The sequence below is a fragment of the Euprymna scolopes genome, chromosome 25, assembly GCF_053919585.1.
Source record: "Euprymna scolopes isolate OS-2025 chromosome 25, ASM5391958v1, whole genome shotgun sequence".
Lineage (NCBI taxonomy): Eukaryota > Metazoa > Mollusca > Cephalopoda > Sepiida > Sepiolidae > Euprymna > Euprymna scolopes.
The window spans coordinates 50,807,239-50,834,724 of record NC_136506.1 but is presented as its reverse complement, the minus strand read 5'-3'; the positions used below and the strand labels follow the sequence as shown (position 1 = coordinate 50,834,724).

Here is a 27,486-nt window from a genome sequence, read left to right as displayed (position 1 = left end):
ATTACTTCCCATATTTCTTTATTACAAATGCCGGTGTATAAACAGGAAAGGCACCACAAATTGACACATCGTAACGTTCATTCAACGTTTAGTCTAAACATTTAGAGATTGTTAAGTTTACATATTTGACTCCTAAAGCTAATAGTTTTACAGTCAATATTTGCGACTGGACGTTTGCTTACGTGTAAAAGAAATAAGTTCTTTCATAATATCAGGCGATTGTATAATTATATATATTGTATATACTTAAGAAATAAGAAAATCTTTTGAAAAAATATAAGTTTATTGAATGTAATATTTTATTGTGAGCTTGAACTATGCCAAATAATATATTTTACTTTTGAGCAAAGTGTAAATATTATCTGATCATGCAACATAGAATGATATCTAGATAAGTTTATGGATGGGAAAGAGCAGGTGTCAAACAGGCTTAAATATATCAAAATATATCATAGGTAAACCGACACACAATACAGTTTCTTCACTCACAGTGCAGGTAAATCCATTTTAAATACTTTTGTTTACTTGTAATTGCACTTTATAGCAGATTACATATTATATCTTATTACACACACACACACACACACACACACACACACACACACACACACACACACACACACATATATATATATATAATAGAAACATATGAATAGAATTATGTAAACGGGTGATTCTCATATAAACATCCATCTGTCGGTTTTTCTGTGTGTGTCTCTCTCTCTCTATATATATATATATGTGTGTGTATGTATAAACACGTATATGTGTGTATATATGTATATATGCATATATATATATAAATATATGTATATATACACATATATACATATATATTACATGTGTATATTATATATATTTTTAATATATCTTCTATGCTCCTGTGAATTTTGAATTTTTGTGTATTGATATTCCTTTAAAATCCTCTGTTTTCTATTAATTTAACAGAAAATACAACTTTGTTATATATAGGTCGTGGAATTGCTTTTACTGGAAAAAGATCTGGCTAATTTGCATATTTTTTTAAATTCATTTTTATTAATTCCCTATTAGTTTTTCGGTTTTCTTATGGTATGATCATCTATAATCAAGTGTTACGTGTAATTATATTCATGAAGATATTCTACATGATTTAGACTTGTGTAATCTTTGCCTCGAAAGGTTACTGTAAATACACAACTCTTTATGTATATATATATATATATATTTATATATATATATATATATATAAATATATATATATATATATATATATATTTGTTTAAAAAATTGTCGACCAAATTCCTCTATCAGTTTTTAGTCTACATACATGGAATTTAATATAGAGAGTATTCGATCCTATGCGAAACATTATATTTGTGGAAAATCAGTGCAAAAGTGTGAAAATAAAAAAAAACGGAATTTACCAGGTGAAGGTCGAACGACAGCATTGCGAATATGCATGCGTAACGTAATAGCTTTTGGTTCATGGTTACATTTTTAGCCTTGCAGCAAACATCTTTAATATCAAAGGAAGAAGTAAATCGTACTAAACGTTTAGGCGTCGTTTCTCGGTGGTGGCGCAGGAGTCATTTTTTATTAATCCATAAATCATTATAATAATGGGTCCAATATACTATTTTAATAAATACGAAATCTGCATTAATCCAAATATTATATTTAAGCATATTTTACGACCGGGCACATTCCAGGCCGCCTGAAAATATATATACATTTGAAGAAATGCATACATTAAGTTTTTTTTTTCTTCCCTCTATTTCTTTCTTTCTGTCTCTATAAGTATATATATATACATATATACCTTTTATATATATATATATATATATATATATATATATATATGCATATATATCCACGTACACTCATTAACCATATATGCATACACACACACCAAACACACACACACACACACACACACACACATATATATATATATATATATATATATATATATATACTAGCAGAAGTACCCGTCGTTGATTGGGTTTAAAAACAGCCTACAGAAAATGGACTTTTATTGATGTGAAAGTATGATAGGTTATGAAAAGGAGGGGGTTGTAAAAAGATAGGTTTAGATACACAAAGATTTTACCCTAAGCAAAATATGATGAAAGTAAAGATAATTTTCGCGAAAATATATTTTTTATATCAACTTTGTTTCCATTCGTAGGCAAGAGTGACCAACAAAATAATGTTTCCTTACAAAGAAAAAATGTTATATATATATATATATATATATATATATATATATATATATATATATATATATATATATATATATATATTAATATAAATATACAACAAATAGTCAATAAAAGTTACTTTTATGGTAGAAAAGTTCATTGGTTTATATTTTTAAGTAGTTTTTAAATTCACGAACCGGTTTAAAAAATCAAAATGGCGGCGACTTTGAAATGGAGAGCCCCGATTTCAATTTGAAGGAGGGACATCTGAGCATTCTGTGTTAACAATTTAAGAGAGTTCCGTCAACGTAAGGAATATTAAAAACATATTTTAATGTTTTTCGTTGTTTTACGCTTGAGTAATAGCATGTGTAGTTTATATAAAAATTCATTTAAGTAGTTATCGCCACAAATTTCGTTTTATTGTCGGTTCACTGAAATTATTTCAAGTAAAGAGCATTACAAACTATTTCAAAACAAAACATGAACTGAACTTTTATTGACTATGGTAACATTTATTCCTTGTATATTTATTTTTCAGGTAGTCGTTTGTTGGCTTTTCTGCTAAACACTCTTACTAAATAATATCGACGAAATATCGAAAAACAAAGAAACAAAAACAGTTTTGAAAAATTATGAAGCTTTACTTATTTTAGTAAAATAATCCGAAACAGCAAAATAGGATATTAAAAAAGTAAACACGTAATTACTTTAGTTTTTTAAAGCAAAGAATTGATAAAAATATGAATAAGAAGACAATGGCGCCCTTTTCAAGCAGAACAGCTTCGTTTCAGTTTTACAGTATTGAACGGTATAGTATTGCGCTGTCGAATTCAGGGCTATACTATTGTAATGTAAAGAACACGCAGAAAGGGTTGTAATCAACTGAATTCCTTTTAGTACACTGACAAAAAAGCTTCAAAAGATATATAAATAAAAATAAAAAGGTTATATAAATGTTTTTAAAAGACACTTAATCACGTGAGCAGTTTTTCCTCTTTTGAAACGATAACAAGTAACGTTCTTATTGTTTATTATTTATCTATTTATCTATATTCGAAAGAGTGCCACGTCCAAGTGGAGAAGGAAAAAACAGAGTTATGCAAAATTTGTGTCGAGAATTGTCTAAAGTTCCGACTTTTTTTTTGCTTTCACTTTAATAAGAACGTGAATTTATGAGGTGAATTTATTCGACACAATATGATTCAACTCAAAAAATAAATAAAAGCTAACATGAATTAAGAAGAGGTTAAGGTGTTTTTGTGGACCCATTTTAAAAAACCTTGTTAAACTTTGTGACATCTTTACATTCTATGGAGCTCAGGCGCGAACGAACACCCAATAATTTTATTATACCATATTCCTTCAAACTGAAACATAATTATCAAAGTATATTTACACAAATAGATATGAAAAGTCTTTGTCAAAGTTTGTGCCATACTTCCATGGAGTACAAACGCGAACGCAGACCCCACAATTTTATTATACCATCCCTATTTAAGGTGAAACATACTTATCAAAGTATTCTTATGTACATCTATATATTGTAAACGTTTTTCTTTTCATTTTTTATTTCCATACTTTGGGGGCTAGGCGCGAACGCAGACTCCACAATTTTTATGAACCACCGTTCTGCCAGATGAAACATACCCATTCCTGATCCTCGATACATTTTCTATCATTATATGTAATTAGTTTTTTAAAATAGTCAACCATATACGAGCCTATTTGTGATCAGACACTACCCCACACACACAATCACACACAGACGTTGCGCTTTATATTATAAAATGATTATATATATATCTATACATATATATATATATACATATACATATATATATGTATATATATATATATATATATATATATATAAACATATATATAAATTGTGGTACTTAACTTAAAAAGTGCATTTAAAAATAATAAACGGAATAAACTCGAGAGATCTCTTTTAATTAACAAGCTCATCAGGAGTAAATTGCTGGAATAAATCAAATACAAGAATAAAACTATATCGCGTAAATGTGTAAAAGACTAAGGGGTATGCGTGTAAAGTCTATCGAGGGAAAAATTTCTAGTGAGAATATAATTCGAGTAAATAATTATGTAGAATTGAATATAGGTAAGGGACCAATAGGGGAGGTAAAATTTATTTCCGAATAAGTTCAACGATTTAATACTTTTTACTGTCCACGGACAAGTTTTTTGGGAAAAATCGAGACTTATTCAAAAACTTTTAAATGATTTTGATAGGCAGCCTTGTGTAAAATTCTTAAGCACTCTATTTTATACATATTGGAACACACTGGATTTTCAAAAAGGTGTTTATCAGTGGCGATTTCTACGGAAGATGAGGGTCGAAAGCGACATGGCTTATCTAGTCTAAATTCTGATGCGATATATTGATTGATGCGTGTCTGTAAATATGAGAAGGGTAACCACACATCGCTAGCAACACACTGGAAATTACTATATGTGATGTCATGTAAACCACACTTGACGGCAAAGGAAATGTAAACTTGACTACACAAACCAAATACAATACACCAGACGGAAAACAATTAGACACAAACGTGTTGATCCATCTACCTAAACACTGACCGACGTCCCCAATCCAAGCAATTTTTAATAAACAAAACATTTGGAGATACAAAATATTGTAAGATAAATATATTTTTTACTTTCTATATATAATATGGAAGCCAATATTCACCTGCAACAAAATGTTATAGCTTTTAAAACATAGACGCAGCATACACATGTAATATAATCATACTACCAGCCAGTAGCTATTGCCGGTTTTGCGCAATTTGCCCTTCAATTTTATATATTATGAAACTATCACAAATTAATCTCTAGGAGCGTCGTACGGTCGTAGCATGATTTTAACTCGCTAAATATGTTTGTCTCATTCTATCCTCCACATAACCGGAAAATCCTCTATATTAGAGAACGAATTTTAACAAGAAACCGCTCTTGTTTAGTTTTTCTTCCTATACATTTCCCGTTAGTCCTTTAAACAACACGGCTTGAGATAACCAACTTTCTCCAGCCGATTTCCGGTTAGTTCTAAGTAGCTGTTAGCCTGCGCTTACTCGGAATTAACGAATAATGGAGAATGCAATTTCAAAACGGTTTAAACAAATTTCAAACGCATCACATTATCTCGTCCTGCAGGAGAAATTCGTTTACTCTGACCGCATTTTTCCGACAACCTTACATTTTAATCTACGCTTTCTTTTCATTTATGCATACTCTACACGCTTACCTAAATTACACCGGGGAGCACCCACGATACGACCTTTTCTAAGCACGGAATTCTATTTAGAACTATCAAAACAAAACACGTAGAATTCGACATAATTGCTGTTATTTTGTTTCGAATTAACAGAGTATAACACTCCTTACTTATGTCGGCGATATTTTCATATATATTTTTAAATAATTCCAGTAATTTTAAGAAAATTCTGCATGTACATCTATATTACCACCTACAGTTTTAACAGTATTGTCTAGTTTTGAATACCTCCCCACGAAAGAACTACTAAGTAATATTAAAACGAAAAAAAAAACTACTAAGTAATATTAAAACCGTACAATTCAACAACATCTGAAGGAAAACGCGCCAAGCATTAGCACCGAAATTATGCACTTCCTTAGTTTTTAAACCGTTAATGTTTTGAATTGTGGATTCCATATCAACAGAGCTTTAAACGGTAGACTTTATATTAATTAACATCAACACGCTCGACCGGCGTTTTCTACTATATCGGACATTTTAACGTTACACTTCACCAACATTTAAAAATAAACATCCCAAGCATTACCATACTTATGGTACGTAAACAAACTAGTAATTCCCGATGAAGATTCTGTTATGGATCGAAATATCGAATTAAATGTTAATAAATACATTTGTTTATTTATTGAAAGAGATTCTGTATTTTTTAGTCTTTAAACAGTTAACATTTTGAATTTTGTATTCATATCAATGACGTATTAAACAGTAGACGTTATATATATATATATATATATATATATATATATATATATATATATATATATATATATATATATATATATATATACTAGCAGTTCAGTCCGGCTTTGCCAGCGCCTTATGTACTGTTCATAACTTGCCATACGTGTGAATACACTTTGTGTAAGATTTCAAATGTTTAGACGAAATCTTGTCTGGGTAATTTCGTAGAGGCCACACAGGTCAATTTTTTTAAACTGACTCCAATTTTAACCAATTAACTTTTATTATTTTGGTCCCAACTCAAAATACAAAGTTTTATCAATGCCCAAGTTACCTAAATCGAAAATCTCAAGTCTTTAGACCATAAATTGGCGAAGTAATTTGGAAGAACCTGCAATTGTCAACTCTTTCAACTTTGACCTTTTGACAGCAAAATTTTCGCCACAAAATTGATTAAAATGCTTGCCGTATGTCTGAATACCTGCTATGTATAAACTTCAAATATTTAGGCACAAAATTGGCTGAGTAGTTTGCTAGACACCGCATGGGTAAAATCTTTTGAACTTTGACCCTTTTGCAGCTCAAATCTCCGAACAAAACCGTTTAAAAAGCTAGCACTATCTCTGAATACCCTTTATATAAAATTTAAAATGTTTAGACCCAAAATTGGCTGAGAAGTTTGGTAAAGACCGCAGATGTGATTTTTTTTTTAGTTTTACCCCAATTTTGTCCTCATTAACATTTATTTTTTGGACTCAAATTGGATTAAAAGTTGGATCCATGTCCAAGAAATCTACATTTATAATATTAAGCGTTTATACTCAAAATTGGCGGAGGAGTTTGGTAGAGTTTTCAAAGGTTAGATCGTTAAACTTTGATCTCTTAAAAGCCAAATTTCTGGCCGAAAACCTATTAAAAAGCTTTTCACAAATCTCAATACTCCTTATGTCAAATCTCGAGTCTCGAGACCGAAAATTGACAAAGTTATTTGGTAGGGAAATGTACACACACACGCAGACTTTTTAACACACACACACACACACACACACATATATATATATGGTTTTAAATAAAATGGTAGGCGGAAGTTTCTCGAGAGCTCTTTCGGCTATCATCTCTTCAGGAGCAAATCGATAGCAATCTAAATAATATTGTGGCGAAAATAAAGAGTTCTATAGGGGAACTTATTTAATGTGCCAACGTACGGGGGCATTAATTAAATTTATTTGCGTTTAAAAAACGATTAAAAATGTTGGCACAACGAGGGAGAAAAAAATAAAAAAAAAGCGGGAGAAAAATTCAAAGTTCCCCAAAGAGAAACAACGCGTTTGATGTTTCTTTTTGCCGGCACAAAGAAGGTTGACGCACCGCGATAGAGACGGCCTCCCAAATCTTTAAATGGTTTTTGGAGTCCGCTCTATGTAGCACCTCGAACCAATCTATTTTATATCTATCGGCACAGCACGGGTTGTCAACCAAATGCTGGCCAATAGCAGAGAACAAGGCTGCAGAAGGAGGGAGACCTCCGAACCCCTTCCTCCCTTGTCTGATCTTCGATGGAACATGCTGGTTTATACGAGTCAAAAGGTGCAAGGATGTTCGCCCAACATAACCAGCATCGCACTGGCATTTAAACTGATATACAATATTACTATTTTGGATGTAAGGCAAACTATCCTTGCGGAAAGACGGAAAAGCAGGTCTCGTAGTATATACCACACGCAAGGTCACCGAATTGAAGCAATCGTAAATACTTCTTCGAATCTGTTTTGAAATTATATTACTCCCCTCCCCTATCCACGGTAATTTCAAATAAACCGGGCATTTCAAGGGTCCAAACTTTTTAGGGGATTTAAAATCCGCAACCTTTTTGAAAGTACAATCATCAATAAGGTCAACAGGATAACCATTATTGATGAATATTTCCCTGATCTTATCGAGTTCGACGTCCAATCTGTTAGGCGAACAAATCATGAGGGCTCTATGTACCAAAGTATTAATTAAGCCGACCTTACGTTATTTAGGTACAAAAGACAACCAGTTCACATATAGGCCAGTAAATGTCGGCTTTCTATAAATTGTAGTGAGAAAGCCCCCCCCTTGAGCGTTCGACAAGAACATCCAAGAAAGGAAGCGAATTGTCCTTCTCACTTTCCATAGTGAACTTGAGAGCCCCATGTAAAGAATTCAACCTATCAAAAAATGTCGACGCATCACTTTGCGAAGGAAAAATAGCAAAAGTGTCGTCAACATATCTGAAATATGCAGTGGGTTTAGATGTAGAATCAAACATAACGGATTCATAATACCCGACGAAAATATCCGCTAAAGTTTTAGCCTCGTTCTTGCAAGTATTATCCGTAAACTCGAAATTCCGTAAACTCGACAGCGCCGAGTTTACGGAATTTTGAACTATCATTGAGAATCACTGCCATTTTCTCAACGTAGTCGGATTTAGTTTTTGTGATATTATGTACTGTCAGGTTGACGGGGTTTCAATGGGGAGTCCGTTGGCCCCAACTTTGCCTTACATCCAAAATAGTAATATTGTATATCAGTTTAAATGCCAGTGCGATGCTGGTTATGTTGGGCGAACATCCTTGCACCTTTTGACTCGTATAAACCAGCATGTTCCATCGAAGATCAGACAAGGGAGGATGGGGTTCGGAGGTCTCCCTCCTTCTGCAGCCTTGGACTCTGCTATTGGCCAGCATTTGGTTGACAACCCGTGCTGTGCCGATAGATATAAAATAGATTGGTTCGAGGTGCTACATAGAGCGGACTCCAAAAACCATTTAAAGATTTTGGAGGCTGTCTCTATCGCGGTGCGTCAACCTTCTTTGTGCCGGCAAAAAGAAACATCAAACGCATTGTTTCTCTTTGGGGAACTTTGAATTTTTCTCCCGCTTTTTTTTTTCTCCCTCGTTGTGCCAACATTTTTAATCGTTTTTTAAACGCAAATAAATTTAATTAATGCCCCCGTACGTTGGCACATTAAATAAGTTCCCCTATAGAACTCTTTATTTTCGCCACAATATTATTTAGATTGCTATCGATTTGCTCCTGAAGAGATGATAGCCGAAAGAGCTCTCGAGAAACTTCCGCCTAACATTTTATTTAGAACCATATATAAATTCTGTACCTCTAAACATTTATTTACGCACACACACACACACACACACACACACACACACACATATATATATATATATATATATATATATATATATATATTTAAAGTGATGGTTGTGTAGTTCCAACGAGAGAAAAATGTATATTTAAAAGAGTGTAGCCATCAACAATTGTGGGTTTTTTTTAAAGGTTTTCATCATATTTTTATTTTAAAATATTTTTATAACGCGTTTCGAGCTTAGGGTGTGCTCTCTTCAGATATTTTCGTAAAAAGTTTTTCTTTAAAATGGGAGTTTGTAGAATTACCTCCGCTGATATTAAATATGTTTTTCAGAATGATGTTCAGACATTCTGTTGTTGTTGGTGTTCAGACATTCTGTCTTCAACTGTAAGTGTTCACAGTGTCCGGTCAAAGTTATTTTCAAAGAGTGTTTTTTAGTCCATATGGTGAAGGTTTTTATGTTTTTTTTAGGGTTCTTTTTAAAGACTTTCTTTCCCCATGTATAGCATACACTCACACACAATCACACACACATACATATACATTCATGTACATGTACACATGCACACGTACGCAGGCACACACACACATACACACACGTACATACATAGAAATATATGTAGGAGCATACATATATACATATATACATACCCACCTACACACTCACACACGTACTCGCATACATCCACCGCTAACAATTATTTTTATTTTTTTATTTTATATATATATATATATATATATATATATATATATGTGTATATATATCTATACATACTTTTTTTCCCACCAAAACACGCATGTATACATGCGCTTAATCATTCAGACATACGTACACGCACCCACACACACACAAGTAAGATGGAGAATAGGTAGAAGATATATATACACACACATACACGCACATACACACATATAGGTACACACATATATGTATGTGCGCATACACTCACAAACATCCACATACTATGTGGGCACATACACATACACACACACATGCACACACACAGACATATGCAGGGGCTCACACATACGCGTATATCCATATCCACACGAACACATTTACCCACTCATACATGTGCATACATATGTATATATATATACATATACACACATACATACGGATGTGTATACACTCATCCACCCATATATATATATGGGCACATGCACTCACAATCACACACACACATACATATTCATACATCCCACCTTATGCATATATTGGTTGAAGTTTCCTTTCCAATCCAAGCATATGTGTATATGTGCGTGTGCGTGGGTGTGCACATATGATTGTGTATGCGTGTGTGTATATGTATATATCATCTGTTATCTATGCTACATCTTGTTTGTATGTATACGTGCACTTATGTTTGGGTGACCGAATCCATGTATGCATATGTGCTTGGATTGGAAAGGAAACTTCAACCAATATATGCATAAGGTGGGATGTAGGAATATGTATGTGTGTGTGTGATTGTGAGTGCATGTGCCCATATATATATATGGGTGGATGAGTGTATACACATCCGTATGTATGTGTGTGTATATGTATATATATACATATGTATGCACATGTATGAGTGGGTAAATGTGTTCGTGTGGATATGGATATACGCGTATGTGTGAGCCCCTGCATATGTCTGTGTGTGTGCATGTGTGTGTGTATGTGTATGTGCCCACATAGTATGTGGATGTTTGTGAGTGTATGCGCACATACATATATGTGTGTACCTATATGTGTGTATGTGCGTGTATGTGTGTGTATATATATATCTTCTACCTATTCTCCATCTTACTTGTGTGTGTGTGGGTGCGTGTACGTATGTCTGAATGATTAAGCGCATGTATACATGCGTGTTTTGGTGGGAAAAAGTATGTATATATACACACACACACACACACACACACACACACATATATATATATATATATATATATATATAAAATAAAAAAATAAAAATAATTGTTAGCGGTGGATGTATGCGAGTACGTGTGTGAGTGTGTAGGTGGGTATGTATATATGTATATATGTATGCTCCTACATATATTTCTATGTATGTACGTGTGTGTATGTGTGTGTGTGCCTGCGTACGTGTGCATGTGTACATGTACATGAATGTATATGTATGTGTGTGTGATTGTGTGTGAGTGTATGCTATACATGGGGAAAGAAAGTCTTTAAAAAGAACCCTAAAAAAACATAAAAACCTTCACCATATGGACTAAAAAACACTCTTTGAAAATAACTTTGACCGGACACTGTGATCACTTACAGTTGGAGACAGAATGTCTGAACACCAACAACAACAGAATGTCTGAACATCACTCTGAAAAACATATTTAATATCAGCGGAGGTAATTCTACAAACTCCCATTTTAAAGAAAAACTTTTTACGAAAATATCTGAAGAGAGCACACCCTAAGCTCGAAACGCGTTATAAGAATATTTTAAAATAAAAATATGATTAAAACCTTTAAAAAAAACTCACAATTGTTGATGGCTACACTCTTTTAAATATATATATATATATATATATATATATATATATATATATATATGAAATTGCCTGGCTGTGTTTCTGTGTGTCTGTGTGTGTGTACATTTTCCTACCAAACTATTCTGAAAGGTGAATGTGCAACAGAAAATAGTTCAACAATTTTAAAACGTGACTATTTCACATATGTTTAAAAAAATGAAATTCAACCAAAATAATAAATAAAAATCCACTAGATAATATTGTTGAAACATTTTTTAAATCAGCGATGACGTAATAAATTGTGCAGATTTTAATAAAGTATATTTAAATAAAGCACATTAAAAATAAACTAGATTCAAGAAAACAAACAAACAAAACGTAAATATATTTGAAAGATATGTCCACAAAATTATCTTAATATTTTGTCCAAATATATACTTCGGCAATCTTGAAGAATAGCGGAAGTATTGTATCCATTTTGTGCTTCCATATTTCAATTGAGAGACCTATCGACGTGTTTGAAATTTAGGATCTGGTTTTATGCAAACTTACCGATTTTACACCGATTACCTTCGCTACCGTTTAAACGTAAATTATATTACATAGGGAAACATTTATTTGTGTTTTCACAAATTCTTAATTCAGTGTAGTATTTTATTTGATTTTTTTCCGGACTAATTCTCGAGATTGCGCGCAGGTTAACTTTTTTTTTAACGGGCGTGCTTTAGAGTGATTTCGATCACTCTAAACAGTTCATATACAGTGAGAATCCCTTACTTACAAAAGTACTGTTTTTATTTTCCATTATTTTTCTGATGGATCATTTTTCGTGATTTTATTAATTCATACTGATTCACGCATTCCCTTAATTTCTTTATTAAAAATTCAAACATTACCTGCATGTTATCACATCAAACCAGTACTAATTGCCAGTGAAAGCCAGATTTTTTTCATTTCGGCCATGGCCGCCAGTGTCCGCAATTGTTCAGGGACGGCAGTGGTCACTAACAACAACCGTAGTTAACTTTTTTGCGAGGGAAGCAGGCTTCCACTAGGTAACGCCGGTAAACGGTCCATCGAGTTTATAGTAATATCGAAGTGTATATAGGTATCCTTACGGGTTCATATTTTTCAGTTATATATCATTAATTTTCTCCTAACAAGTTTAACAATGGCCACCTCCACGTTAATAATATCTGTGTACTGTTCATCCATTTGTTAAGCTTTATGTGTTTGATGCTTAGATATGTAGCATGCATCACTATCAAAGTGTATAAATGTACATCTTTATGTTTTAAATCATGCAATATTGTTTTTAGTGGAAATTCACATACTGAATTTTGTCCTATTTTCGGAATTATTCGTTATTATTTGCATATTAGTCCTTTATAATAAACATTTAAAGCCGTACATTGTTATTGAATATTAATATTTTAATTGTCCCCATTAAAAACAACTTCTTATCGAACAAAAGCGTGAACTCAGACGGGAGCCTAATTTATCGCTGATTATATCTAAAAAGAGAGTTGATGATAGGAACGCGAGTGATACTGACGAGATTAACTGCTATAAAATATATTGGCTTTTAATATAAACTTGAATATTATCTTTAAGTTATGAACTGCTTTTTAGTTGACGGATTGTTTACAATAGATATTTTTTACGTTATTAAATAAAAATATATACCGGGAAACTATAACAAAATAAAATTACACATGAACAGGTCAACGTTTTGCACATCTCATTGTATCGCTACATTTTTTTTTACTTGTTTATGCCATTAGTTTATATATATATACACTCAATATTAATGACAGTAGAAAAATAATAATTACAATTAAATTATTAAAATATAAAATTGTGTAATTTCTTTTATTTATCATAAGAGCATATTTTTCATCAAAAAGAGACATCGTATTAAATAGATGTTTCGATAATCTGAACGTATAATTAATCAATTATTTAGCGTTTGTCTGTACGTATCCAACCTATTTGCATTTTTGTCCAGGATTTTATATTAAGAACATATGCATATAATTTTTGGCTTGCTAACGAATACTACATGTTCTCTATTTTCAGTTATCAAAAATGAAGAGGATTCTGATCATATTCTTTTGTGTTTTGCCACTGATTATGGCTGCCACTTTACCGAATGGCAAACAACTTACAGAAGAGGAAATTCAGAAAAGACTCTCTGGTAAGATTTTCGTACGGATCCTTTGGACATATTTATACACGATTCATACTTTTTGTATCCTTTCTGAATGTTTGACAATGCTTTTTTATATCGGGGGTTACATTGAGTTAAGACGGGTAAAGTTGTAACACATAATACAAATGTTGGCATCAGTTTTGAAAACGTAACATTGTTTTTGTTTTTATATTTCTACATCTATCAAGACTTTCATATTCTAATTTGTTTTCGAACAATTGAGAATACTATTAAAGTATTACATTTAAACCACTAATATTCATGTAATAATTCCCCCTGTATGGTCATCTTTCATTGTAATATCATAATTAATTTAGGTTCAAAGAAAATAATACATTTAAAAACCTCACATATATTATACCCTATTTTAGACGTTCCCAGACTGGAAATAAAGTTCTAAATTAATATCGTGATTGTCATATTCACACTATCGGATAAAGAATTCTAAATATTCTATTCTGTACGTCTGTAAATCGACTGTTTTCTAAATTATTATCAACACTTTAAACTCACAAAGAATAGCGTGAAACAAACACTTAAGAAATATGAAAATGAGACCGTCACCATTTTTTGTGCTACGTGTAATGAGATTTTAAGTCATAGTAGAAAAACATAAAATGAATCCTTTCATGAGGTGACATCAGACAAACTCTGTATAATTATTTTTAATTACTTGTCATTTACCTTAGATAATGCTGTATAACTTATCAGTATTACATTAAAACATAACAAATAATTAAATGGTAAATAATAAAGAAGGCAAAATCTTCTTGGGATTAGATGACTACCGTTACTGATGACTCAGCGATAAATAACCGTTAAATACTTATCGACAATACATTTCGCTATATTATATGAATTTTGTTAGATATGCCAACAGCACAGAGAATGAACGGTGCTGCTACATCATAATTTGCATTAAAAGCTATGACAATGTCTACAAAAGTGTCTATTTATGACAATAGTGTAGATAGAAACCACAGCATAAGACCTAAAATATTTCAGATTGCTTGAGGTTCCCTATCAACTTTTGGCCTCCCTAACAAAAAGCAGTTAAACAACGCATACAAGTATTTCGAAATACTGTCGATCGTAATATAAAGATGTTCCTACCATATATTATCAAAAGAATATATTTTCGTCGATTAAAAGCAATGCAAGGATTTATAATGCATTTATTTGTATAAGAAATAAAAATGCACTACAATGTTCTCATTTAAACAATAAATCAAACAAAATTATTCCACACGATAAAGAATTATTAGATTTTTTAAAGTTTTGCATAATTATTAAAAAAAAAATTCCTATTGCAAATATATTTCACTCCACCTCAATTTTAGCTAAGAATTATTTAATTAAACGTAGAATTTAACAAATGTTGTGAATAAATTATAAATAATGACACCCAGAAGATAGGAGAAATTGTTCCCGATAAAAAAGCGAAATAACTACCAGGTTATTACATCTGTGATGTAAAAAATACATTCCTAATATTAAACAAAACAAGCGTAAATCTTATTTTCTAATTTGAAATAATATTGAAAAATAGAGCTGACAAATTGTATTTTTTATCGATTTTCAGTGAAATGTAATATAAGTGTAAGTCATTACAGCAAATTATACTCCTATGTATGCCTGTTTTAGGAGTGTTCTATTGCACTTAAACAAAAATGTTTCATTTCATATTCAAAACAGTTGTCATTATGACTTATACATACAATTATATATGAAGTTATCTTGGCGAACAAAAGTAAGATATGCAATCACTTTAATTATTCTGTTAAGAACAAAACTTGCCTACTAGAAAACCGACATAGAAAGATAATTTCGATTTTAATCCGAAAAGATATGATGTGATTCATGTTTATTTTTAGTTGGCGACCTTATCCAACTTTTAAGATCATTAGATCTGAGTGAGGGCTGCACAGCAGTTTGTGAAAAACATGTCTCCGGCTTTTGGCGTTATCTTTGCGGTGGCGCATGCAGTGCGTAAGTCATCATTTTTTATTATATTTGAAATAATATTCCATTCAATATTTTTATATTTTACATTAAGCAACTCTTAATAATAAAAGGCGAACATTATTTTGCCAAAGTATCTACGCTGTATTCGGTAATATAATGTAACAAAAATATTAAAAGTATACATATATAATGAGTGATTAAATGGTACACTAACAATGAATAATAAAAATAAATACTGAACGAATTATGAAAATTAATTATAATAGTGAAGGTAATTGCAATAGCAATTAATAGTTATAAAACTATTCAACCATACAATCTCAAATAGATGATAATAATAGATCATTGTGGTTATATTAATAAAAAGTAATATAAACATGCCTAAATAAAGAATCTCTAAAAATTCTAAAATAACTATCTAGAAAACCAGGCAATGAAAAAAAGAAACGAGATATGATAAGAGGTTATACCATATAAAAATTGTAAAATCAAATCACAGTGTATCGAAATATATTATTTTGAATAACATTATAATTACTATAAAATGGAAAATGTAATTTTTTCTAAACTATATACGTGGAAATTTTAATAATATATAGTAGTTATAAAAATAACGAGAGTAAAAATACATAGGTCATAATTACGAATGAATACTATATCTAAATGAAACTATAAATTGAATCACAATCTGTACTATAAACACCGTTGATAGAAAGACATTTGAATTTATACATGATTACGGTATAAGCCGACAAAAACCAGCTTTCGGCGTGATCTCCTGTGCACAATCTGCTACTCTACTAATATCTTTGTTGCTTATAACGAATGAATAAAAAAGGAAGTATACAAGGGGCCTTCAATAAGTTTCCAGACTTTTTCGTATGGCCACTTCTATTGACAGTAAACACACGAAACTCTAGCCCGTTCCGAAGTAATCTCCTCCAGCTGCCATGCACGTGCCATGTCAATAACTTCTGAACGCCTCATGAAATTGCTCTTGTGTGATCCTGTCAATGACCAATGACTCTCGCCATAGCCCCTTTGATCTTCATAATTTTCTCGTAATTATAGCCTCTAATGTTTTTCGAGAGTTTATGGAATATACAAAACAAAAAGCAATGTTTAGACAATAGGGGGAGTGAGGAACTATATTGATGTCCATCTTGGTCAAATAGTCTGTGATAAAGATGGAAATGTGGACTAAGGCATTGTTCTGGTGGAAATGTTTCTGGTTCTATTTGAAGAGTACTGGCCTCTTCCGACGGAATCTCTTACTGAATTCATTCAAAATCTCAACATAGTATTCCTTGTTCACTGTCTGTCCAGGGAGATCCTAGTGCATGACAACATCTTTCATTTTGATCTCCTTTGTAGATCCTTGATACAAACTTTGTGTAAAGTTTGCGTGTACAGTTTCCGCACTAGTATCAAACTGTGAATTTATTGTTTCTATTATCACACGACCGTTCTTATTCATGAAAGTTTTTATTTGACCATTCAACTTCAGTGTCCTGACTCTCTTACTTCTCCTACACATCTCATCATCGCTCATATCCACTGCCTTCCTTAAATCTCTTATGCCAATCAAAACTGATGCTCGATTCATACAAAATAACACAAAAGCACTCTGAAGCATTCCGCACGTTTCTGTGGGATCGTTTTCAAGTTTAAAACAGAATTTTAATGCATACTCTTCTTCTAAAGTATCATCACGTCCAGATTGCATTCTTGAACTTCACCAGCTGTAACAATCAGGCTTTAGTAGAGTGCATTTCAATTCCTGCTGTAGCTATTACTTTTGAACCTGAAATTATAGAAATTGGTCAGTAATCAGATAAAATATATAGCCATAACGTAATGAATTTTTTAGAGTCTACGACAATTTTATATGCTTTCACACAAAAACGTCTGGAAACTTATTTAACGTATATCGTGCATATATATATATATATATATAAATATATATATATATATATATATATATATATATATATATATATATATATATATATATGGCGAGGTATTACGAAATCACAAAAACGTAATTGAATTCCTCAATCGGCATCATAAAGCCTAATCAACTAATCAACTAATCAACAACCCACTCGGAATATTTGCTTAGCGATTAATTGAGTTGCGAAAAACAAAACTATAACAACCCTAACCCGCCCGACCACGAGAGATTATTCGCTAAATGAAAAAGCCGATAAGAACATTCAAAGAAAAGAGACAAGTTCAACTCAACCGAAAGGGAAAATACAAGGAAAGAATGAAAGACACGTGCATTGTGCCATCATATCTTGTTTCTCGGAAACTTTACGATCAGACATATTTAATTTTGATATGCTGTTATTAGGTTGCGGCTTTCATAAACCAGCTAAGTATTTCATATTTTCTGTACCCTATTCTAACATCTAACTCCCACTGATCCTCGTTGGGCATATATATATATATATATATATATATATATATATATATATATATATATATATATATATATATATGTGTGTGTGTGTGTGTGTGTGTTTTGCATTTCACCGTAATGAGACGGTATGCGTTTTGCGTCTTCTGCAAATGCCGTCTAATGCACAGAATATTTTTTCTGAAAGTCTTCTTGTCGCACATGGCTAATTTTTTTTTTTGTTTCACTATCGGAATAACCCTTTCCTTTTTTACTGTTGATAGTGGAAGGGAAGAGTGCAAGAGAGCGAAAGAAAACGTGAGAGTGAGAAAGAGTGGTAGGTTGGGACATCTGTCTGACTCGCTTCTGTTATGGCTATTAATATTTTGCTGGACGGAGGGGGAGAGATATTGCAGACTCTTTGGTAAGTCTAAAAGAGGATGATCGTCTGACCCTTTGTTGCAGTACAGCCCCGTCATTATTATACGTCACAATATTCATAAAAAAGAAATAATTATAGTAGAAAAATTCCAATGTAGAAATTTATAAGGTCATTAGAGATTTCAAGGAATGATTATATAGAAGTTATGAATCGATCTATTTCCTTACAGACAAGCAATACTTACTTAAATATATATATATATATATATATATATATATATATATATATATAGATATACCAAAACCACCAGAAAACGCATTCAAGCGCAGAAACTAGGAACTGGGGATATCTGGAAAATCTAAAACAATGTAGTAAATAATGGGCAATCAAAAATTCTCCCACTATCCGACAATCATGAGGTTGTTTGCACGGCAACCGAGAAAGCTAACATGCTTGCCCATCAGTGTGCTCCAAACTCTAATTTGGACCCAGCAATCCACTCTCTCCTTTATTTTTCTTGGCGGACAAAAACCACACTAGATGATCGGGAAATTATCACTTCTCAAGTGCATGATATCATAAAGAAACCTAAAACCCCCAGATTCGAGTAAAGCAACTGGCCCTGATGGTATTCCAATTATAGTACTCAAAAAACTTCAACCTGAACTAGCGCCCATACTTACAAAACTGTTTAAACGTTGTCTTAAGGAGAATAGTTTCCCATCTCCCTGGAAAATCTCATCAGTATGCCCTGTATTTAAGAATTCAGGTGATCGCTCATCCCCCTCTCAGTACAGGCCAATAAGTCTCCTGTGCGTCATGAGTAAGTTGCTAGAATGTGTTAAATACAGAAGTAATCAAACATCTCAACAAAAATATACTTCTTAGTGACACTCAATATGGTTTCCGTTCTGCTAGATCTACAGCAGATGTCCTTACAGTTATATCGCATAGGATTAGCAAATCTCTCGACGGTGGCAATCTTTCTAGGGCAATTGCTCTTGACATATCTAAAGCCTTTGATAGGGTATGGCATAAAGGTTTACTTCACAGGATCACTAGCTATGGTATAGCTGGAAAAGTCTTCTCAATTATTAAATCATTTCTTTCTGATAGGTTCATAAGAGTAGTAGTTGAGGGGCAAAAATCAGAAGCTCACAGTATTAATGCCGGTGTCCCTCAGGGATCCATCCTGGGCCCAACTCTTTTCCTGATCTACATTAATGATCTTCCAAATCATATCCTTACATCATTTGTAGACATTTATGCTGACGACACTACCATTTATGGTACCACGTCTAAGACAGTAAACGACCAAGTTCTCTCCAATTCTCTCTCTTCTGATCTTGAGCACGTAGTACAATGAGGAAAGGAGTGGCTGGTTACTTTTAATCCATCTAAAACCAAGCTTCTCTCTTTACATCATCAACATTCTAATCCACATTTGTCATCAATTGAAATGAATGGCTCTCGTCTTCAGGAGGCCTCAAGTTTTGACAAGCTTCTGGGCTTGACCATTACTCCTGATCTTAAATGGAACACATATATCAAATCTGTTGCCAAGGCCGCTGGAAAAATGGTGGGATCTTTCTATCGATCAAGTAGATATCTCACTGCTGATGCTATTCTCTATCTATATAAGAGCCAGGTACGTCCAAGGATGGAATACTGTTGCCACATCTGGGCAGGAGCTGCTAGAAAGGACTTGTCCTGCCTTGATAGAGTTCAAAATAGACTTCGTAGCCTCGTAGGAGATATCCTTTTCTCCTCCTTGCAACCTCTATCTCACAGAAGAGATGTTGCGAGTTTGTCTCTGATGTATCGTTATTTTCATGGAAAGTGTTCAACTGAGCTTCAATCTATGGTCCCCCCTCGCCAAACTTTCACAAGAAACACTCGTCTAGCTGTAAACACTATCAATAATTTCCCCCACTCTTTATCTGTGCCTAAACCTAAACGTAGATTCCATGAACAAAGCTTTTTTATTAGAACTGCACGCCTGTGGAATTGTCTTCCGTTTTCCTGCTTTCCGGCTGACTACAATATGGTTGTGTTCAAGTCTAAAGTAAATAAGTTCTTGATGAGCCGTTCCATATAAGTTATTAAATTTACCAAATTTTCATTACTAATGATTACTATATTGACCAATTTCTACTGTACACTCTTTAACCCTTATCCTTGAGTGGCCTCTGGGCCTTGATAATGTGGTGATGCCTTTGTAAAAAAAAAAAAAAAAAAAGCATGTGGACCTGATCTCATCCCGATCTATTACAAAATGCTCCGCTGAGGTTGCTCAAGTTCTCTTCAAAGTTTTAAACAAATGCCTTAAATAATCTTGCTTCCCTGACTGTTAGAAAAACTGCTTCTGTTTGCAAGTATTCTGGCTTTTTGCTTGGTTTTGGTTTTTCCAATTTTTTTTAACATCGTGTTTTTTTTATAACATTAAAACAGGGTCACCCTCTCCTACATACACACCTCCAAACATCCGGGCAACGCCGGGTACCTCCGCTAGTCTTAAATAAGAGATGAATCTACGTTGCCCTCGATGGTCGTACGTCTTATTATATGATATAAATACGGGTGTACCTCAGGGATCGATACTTGGATTTTATTATTCCTGATATTCATAAATGACCTCCCAGATAAAATAGTCTCTGAGATGTGCATATTTGCTGACGACACCACGCTCTATAACAGGAACGAGGGGAAAAACAAATGAACACACATCCAAAGCGGAAACCATAGAAGAATGCTTCTAGTCAATAGTGAAATGAGGGGAAAAATGGATGGTAATGTTCAACGTTTCTAAGACTAAGCCCGTTTCCTTTATAATTACAAGAAACATTCTCAGCCACCAATAGATATGGCTAAAGATACCTTACCTGAAAGTGCTTCTTTAAAACTCCTTGGCTTAAAGTTCACAGGGAACATGAGTTGGAACAGATACATTGAGAGCATTGCCAAGGCTGCTGCGAAGAAATGGGCCCTCTTTACTGAGATAGAAATGTACTTATTCCAGAAAGTATACTGTACCTCTACAAGGCCACCATTCGCGCATGTATAGAGTATTGTTGTCAAATTTGGGCTGGTGCATCTGCTGCTATGTTCCTGACAGTAGCCTCCTACAATAAAGAGGAATTGTGCCTTTTTGGAGTGAAAATATAATTAAAAGAAATCTATTGTCAAACAACAACTAAATTAAAGTTCATATTTCAGAAAGTGAGCATTCACAATAATCTATAATATACATCTCACCAGTTTGTTTAAATGTATGTATGTACGTATGTATGTATGTATGTTTGTATGTCTGGCTTAAAATTTTGAAAGAGGCGACGGATTTTCATGAGATGGTATCATTCCACTTTTCGGACGACAAATACAGAAAACTTGGACGAAAACATTAATTCCTTTACCCTCAAGTGAGCACTTTTCTACAAAGACGGCCACTTTTTCGCCGATATTTTCGAAAGTCATCGCCTTTTCTGGATTGTCTGGCCTTAATTTAAACCTTCGCCACTTCCGGTTTGGCGATAGACGCAACGATAGAGACGTCACGTTATTTCCCTCCTTCGCGGTACGGGTTCGAACCTGCCTGCCTACTGCCACTTATTTTCCTTTTGCTCAACGCACACCTCCAAACACCCGGGCAACACCGGGCACCCAGACAAGTTAATAATATAAATCTCATCTGTCTGTTTAAATGTATATATGTAAGTATGCATGTATGTTTGTATGTCTCACAAAAACTTTCGACAGAGGTGACGGGTTTTTACGAGATCAGTATCATGTTAACGCTTGACTCTTCGGACGACAAATATCGAAAAAATTGGCCCAAAACATTAATTCCTTCACCCTAAATTGGGCACTTTTCTACAGGTAGGAGTCACATTTTAGCCGATATTTTCGAAAGTCATCCTTTTTTATTCGTTTTCTAGCCTTAATTTAATCCTACATCGCTTCTAGTTTTACGATGGGCGTGACAGTAAAGACGTCACGCTTTTTTCACATTCTTTTCCTCCTTCGCGGTACGTGTTCGAGCCTACCTGCCTACTGACACTGTTCTTTTTACTCAACACCCACCTTCAAACACCCGGCAACGCCGGGAACCCAGGCTAGTTATAATATAAATCAAAATATCCCTGATGTGCTGTAATAAAAACTCTATAAGTTAATTTGAATATAGTTTATCAAAATTATGAACAAATTTATTACAAAACTGAAACCCGCGCGAAACATACGTACGAAACGTGTCCATTAAAAATGCATAAATAAATAAGTAATAGCGTGATATAATTATAGTTCTTAAATCGAATATCGGGTTAATAAATAATCAAATTAATGGACGGAAAACGCTGCATACCGATGATTGTAATTTCAAGTAAAAAGGGTATTATCATGGATCGACTAGACGCATTGGTGAAAATAAATAAACCGTAAAACACAATTAGAAAAATACAAGATTAAATCTTCTGTTTTTAGTAAATTAATAACAAAACAAAAAGTAAAAAATTATATAATGACTAGGGCTATGACGACAGAATATTCTTTCCGTTGTTTTTACTCTCGAGTATTATCACAATTAATCAACCGAGAACCACATCACTCTATATAAAATCATATATGATATCAATACTAAAGATATCACTCTATATAAAAGCATATAAGATAACACACTCGAGAGTCAAAGTGATAAAAAGAATATGCTGTTGCTCTGCCCTAATAATGACACATTTTTCTTGCATAAGCGTTATTATAGTATAATAGTTTAAATATGAATCAAGATCGCATTTGTGTGAAGTTTATACTTGGAATTGCGACTGGCGGTTGGATAGACAAGTTCAAATAAGAACAGGGAATGATGAGGATCCTGATTAATGCTATAATGAAAAGTATGAAAATCAAGTTATAATGAAGAACAGTTTTATACAAATAAAACAGTCTCATCCTATTTAAAAACAGTTAGTAGAAAATATATTTCCTTTCTATTGTGTTAAGCTTCAACGTATGTTTTTCTCGATAGTTTTATATACAATTATGATATCATGATTCGGAAATTCATATATAAACTATACATTTACAAATTTTTCCCTTTACAATATACTAAAAAATAAAAACCTATGTTATATATATATATATATATATATATATATATATATATATATATATATGCACGATATGCGTTATATAAATATAAAATACAAAATAAATTAATTCGGAATACAATTCATTTTTTCTTGCCAGACATGTGAAATTTGTACGAGCATTTACAAAGAATTAAAGAGATTTGATCTTTCAAGGATATTTAAATTTATATGGAAAATAAATGTGATTTATGTAAACCGAAACAATTGTATAACAATATGAACAGTCTTTGTTCTGAATTTGTGAAAAATAATTCCCTGTAACTGATGAAGTTTGCATGACATTACATTTTATTATATAGCTCTAGTTCTAGAGTATTGGTTCATTAAAACGATATATATATATATATATATATATACATATATATATATATATATAGAGAGAGAGAGAGAGAGAGAGAGATAGAGAGATATATATAGACATATATAGACACATATATACACACATATATATATGAACATCTACACCAACAAACCTTGAACGTCTATCCCAACAAGCCTCAATCACAAAGCTTGAACGTCTACCCTAACAAACCTTAATCACAAAGCTTGCTGAAAACTTTTGGGGGTACCACACTGGAAAATACTGCCGGGGTATATGATAAACCAGCAACACAGATTGCAATACAAAAGAAAAAGCAATCCACCGAAATCGAGATAGACATAAGAAAACAAGGATGAGAACAGCATAAAAGAGCAGGAGAAGCTTAAACAGGAATATATAAGACAGGAATGCTTCATCTAATGGCTTAAGAGCGGGAGACTTCCATTTGACGAGGAACGACTCATTGTATTCAGTCAAGATCAAGGCTTACTTATAAATGGATTTTAAAAAATGGCTGGCCTACAAGCAAATGACCAATGCCGGGTTTTACACTCAACGATTGAGAGCCTTAGCCATCTAATCTCTGCGTGCCCAATGTCATTGGCAGCTGGTTGTTACACTGCCCGTCACGACAAAGTATGTAAGTACCTCCATTGGAAGATCTGTGGAAAGATGCAACTTGGCAGATCGACGAACATCTGGGAACATGAACCACCACCGATAACATCAAATGGAAAGTGACCGTGTTATATGACAAAGACATACAGGCGAGCAAATACATAAAAGCAAGGCCATCAAACCAGATATTCTAATATGGAACAAGCCCGAAAGAACTACGCTCATTATAGATGCCACAACCTTAAATGACGTTGGCCTTAATAGAGCTGAACTGGAATAGATAAACTATCAGGACTAAAAAACTGATCTAAAAAAAGACATTGTCTCTGAAAGAAATACACATTATACCGGTTGTGATAGGAGCAACTGGCTTAAGAAAAAATCTTAAGAAAAACTTAGAAGCAATCCTTGGAAGACCAAGCTGTAACGAAATACAAATAGCACCAACAAAAGGAGCAGCATCTATTCTTAAAAGATATAAATTTAAATCATAACAGTGTTAGCTCTAGGAGGGAGCCCTTCGATCTCTTAAAACTTACTGAAGTTAAATAAAAAAGAGATATATTTACATATATATGTATATATACGCGTATATATGTGTATATATACATATATATATAATTCTGAATATATATATATATGTACATATATACATATATATATACATATATATGTACATACGTACACATATACATATATATATGTACATATATGTACCTATATATATATATGTATATATATACATATGTACATAAATATATTTATATATATATATATATACATATGTACATATACATATATATATATATATATATATATATATACATAAATCTGATCAAGATATAATTTTTAAGCAAAGCTAACCTATCAAGATTATAAAAAGTCTAAGAAATTTTTAAAAAATCATATAACAGAAGGAAAATGGTAAAAAGTGATTTTCTTACATTTTCATCCACTATTATTGACTGATATAATAAAGTTTTGTGTAAGTCATCTTATATATATATATATATATATATATATATATATATATATATATATATATATATATATATATATATCATATATCCGAACTGAATTCTCATGTGCATTTTACATGCCAATATATCTTAATCTTATCCAGTAAGTTGCTTTAAAAGTCATATATACTTCTAAACAGGCGCTATTTTTAATAAATGTTTTTTTTTTCTTTTTAATTACAGAATTCTTGGATAAGCCATACTGCAATGAAAATCGCTAGAAACTGAAATATTTTTAAATGGAAATAAAATTTATATTCTGTATCGATTCTATTATTTTTTTTAATAATTTATAAAAAGTATATGTATGAAATATACACAATCATCTCAAATCTAATTATCTATGTTATTTTTCAGTTAAATACGGTAATTGTTAAAAAATCGAAATACTTTTACTTGTGAAATTTAGTGTACATATTATGTCCGATTTCGATTTGGAATAATTAATTATATATATATATATATATATAATTAAATATATATATATACATATATATATATTAACACACACACATATATGTATATCTATATATATATATATAGAGAGAGAGAGAGAGTGAGAGCGAAAGACAGAGAGAGATACATTCATACATACTGTTACCTTCTTAGTTTAAGGTATTGCATGCAATAAATTTAAAAAGAAAATAACATAAATAAACTCAAAATTATAAAAGGAATTACATTGTCGAAATATATACTTATGTCGATATGATATATAAGTAGGAAATACTATTTTGACCAGAAATGCGTTAGTTTAAATGATCTCAAATCTCGACAAACGCCCAATGATTTTCTTATAATTATTTTCTATAGATTTATTTTCAATAAGTTTTGGAATGCATACAGATTTCGACGTGACAAAAAGTACGTAAAAATGAAATGCATTGGTTCAAACGACTGCAGGCTATGGTTTTCTTGTAATTATTTTCTATAGATTCATTTTCCATAATCTGTTAGTTTTTTTTACTAATTTCGACATGACACGTAAGCAGGCAATAATGTTTTCACATGAAATGCCTTGATTTTAAAGATCTCTAATCTTAACAATCACACTATGCTTTCTTGTAATAGTACATATTAATATAGTCACCTGAAATCTCTTAGGTTTAAAATTACAATTGAAGCACTAAAACTTTCTTCCAACCGTCTCTTCCAGATCTGTTTTATGATTATTAAAATATATCCTCAAATTAACATGACAATTAAGCACAGATTTAATAGTAGTAACAATAGTTGTTTTCACTATCTATTGATATCTACGTGTGTGTGCCTCTCTCTCTCTCACTCTCTCTCATTATATGTATTTCTCCTCCTCCTCCTATCTTGCTATCTTGTCATTGTACTTATTTACACGGGACAGAGTTAGACACCAGGGTCGTTTTGTAACGTAGAGAAAAGGTACAAAAATAAAACATTGTCTCAATTGGTTAAATTATATATATATTAATATATATATAATATATATATATATATATATATATATATAATATAACCAATTATGGTTATGGTTATATCATATATATATATATATATATATATATATATATATATATATATATATATATATATATATATATGGTATTCTTTGCATTGTTTACACTATTATATTTACTTTCAAGAGAATTTTAATTAATGATAATTGGTGTAC

General features: G+C 32.2%; 1 long non-coding RNA gene across 1 annotated transcript; it reads left to right on the top strand.

Annotated features, from left to right (window-relative positions):
- The first annotated feature begins 435 nt into the window (after positions 1 to 435).
- On the top strand, positions 436 to 26,102 carry LOC145247249 (uncharacterized). Its single transcript, XR_013863218.1, has 4 exons — positions 436 to 496; positions 13,855 to 13,972; positions 15,862 to 15,976; positions 26,022 to 26,102. It is a non-coding gene; the product is annotated as an uncharacterized LOC145247249 (long non-coding RNA).
- The last annotated feature ends 1,384 nt before the right edge of the window (positions 26,103 to 27,486 follow it).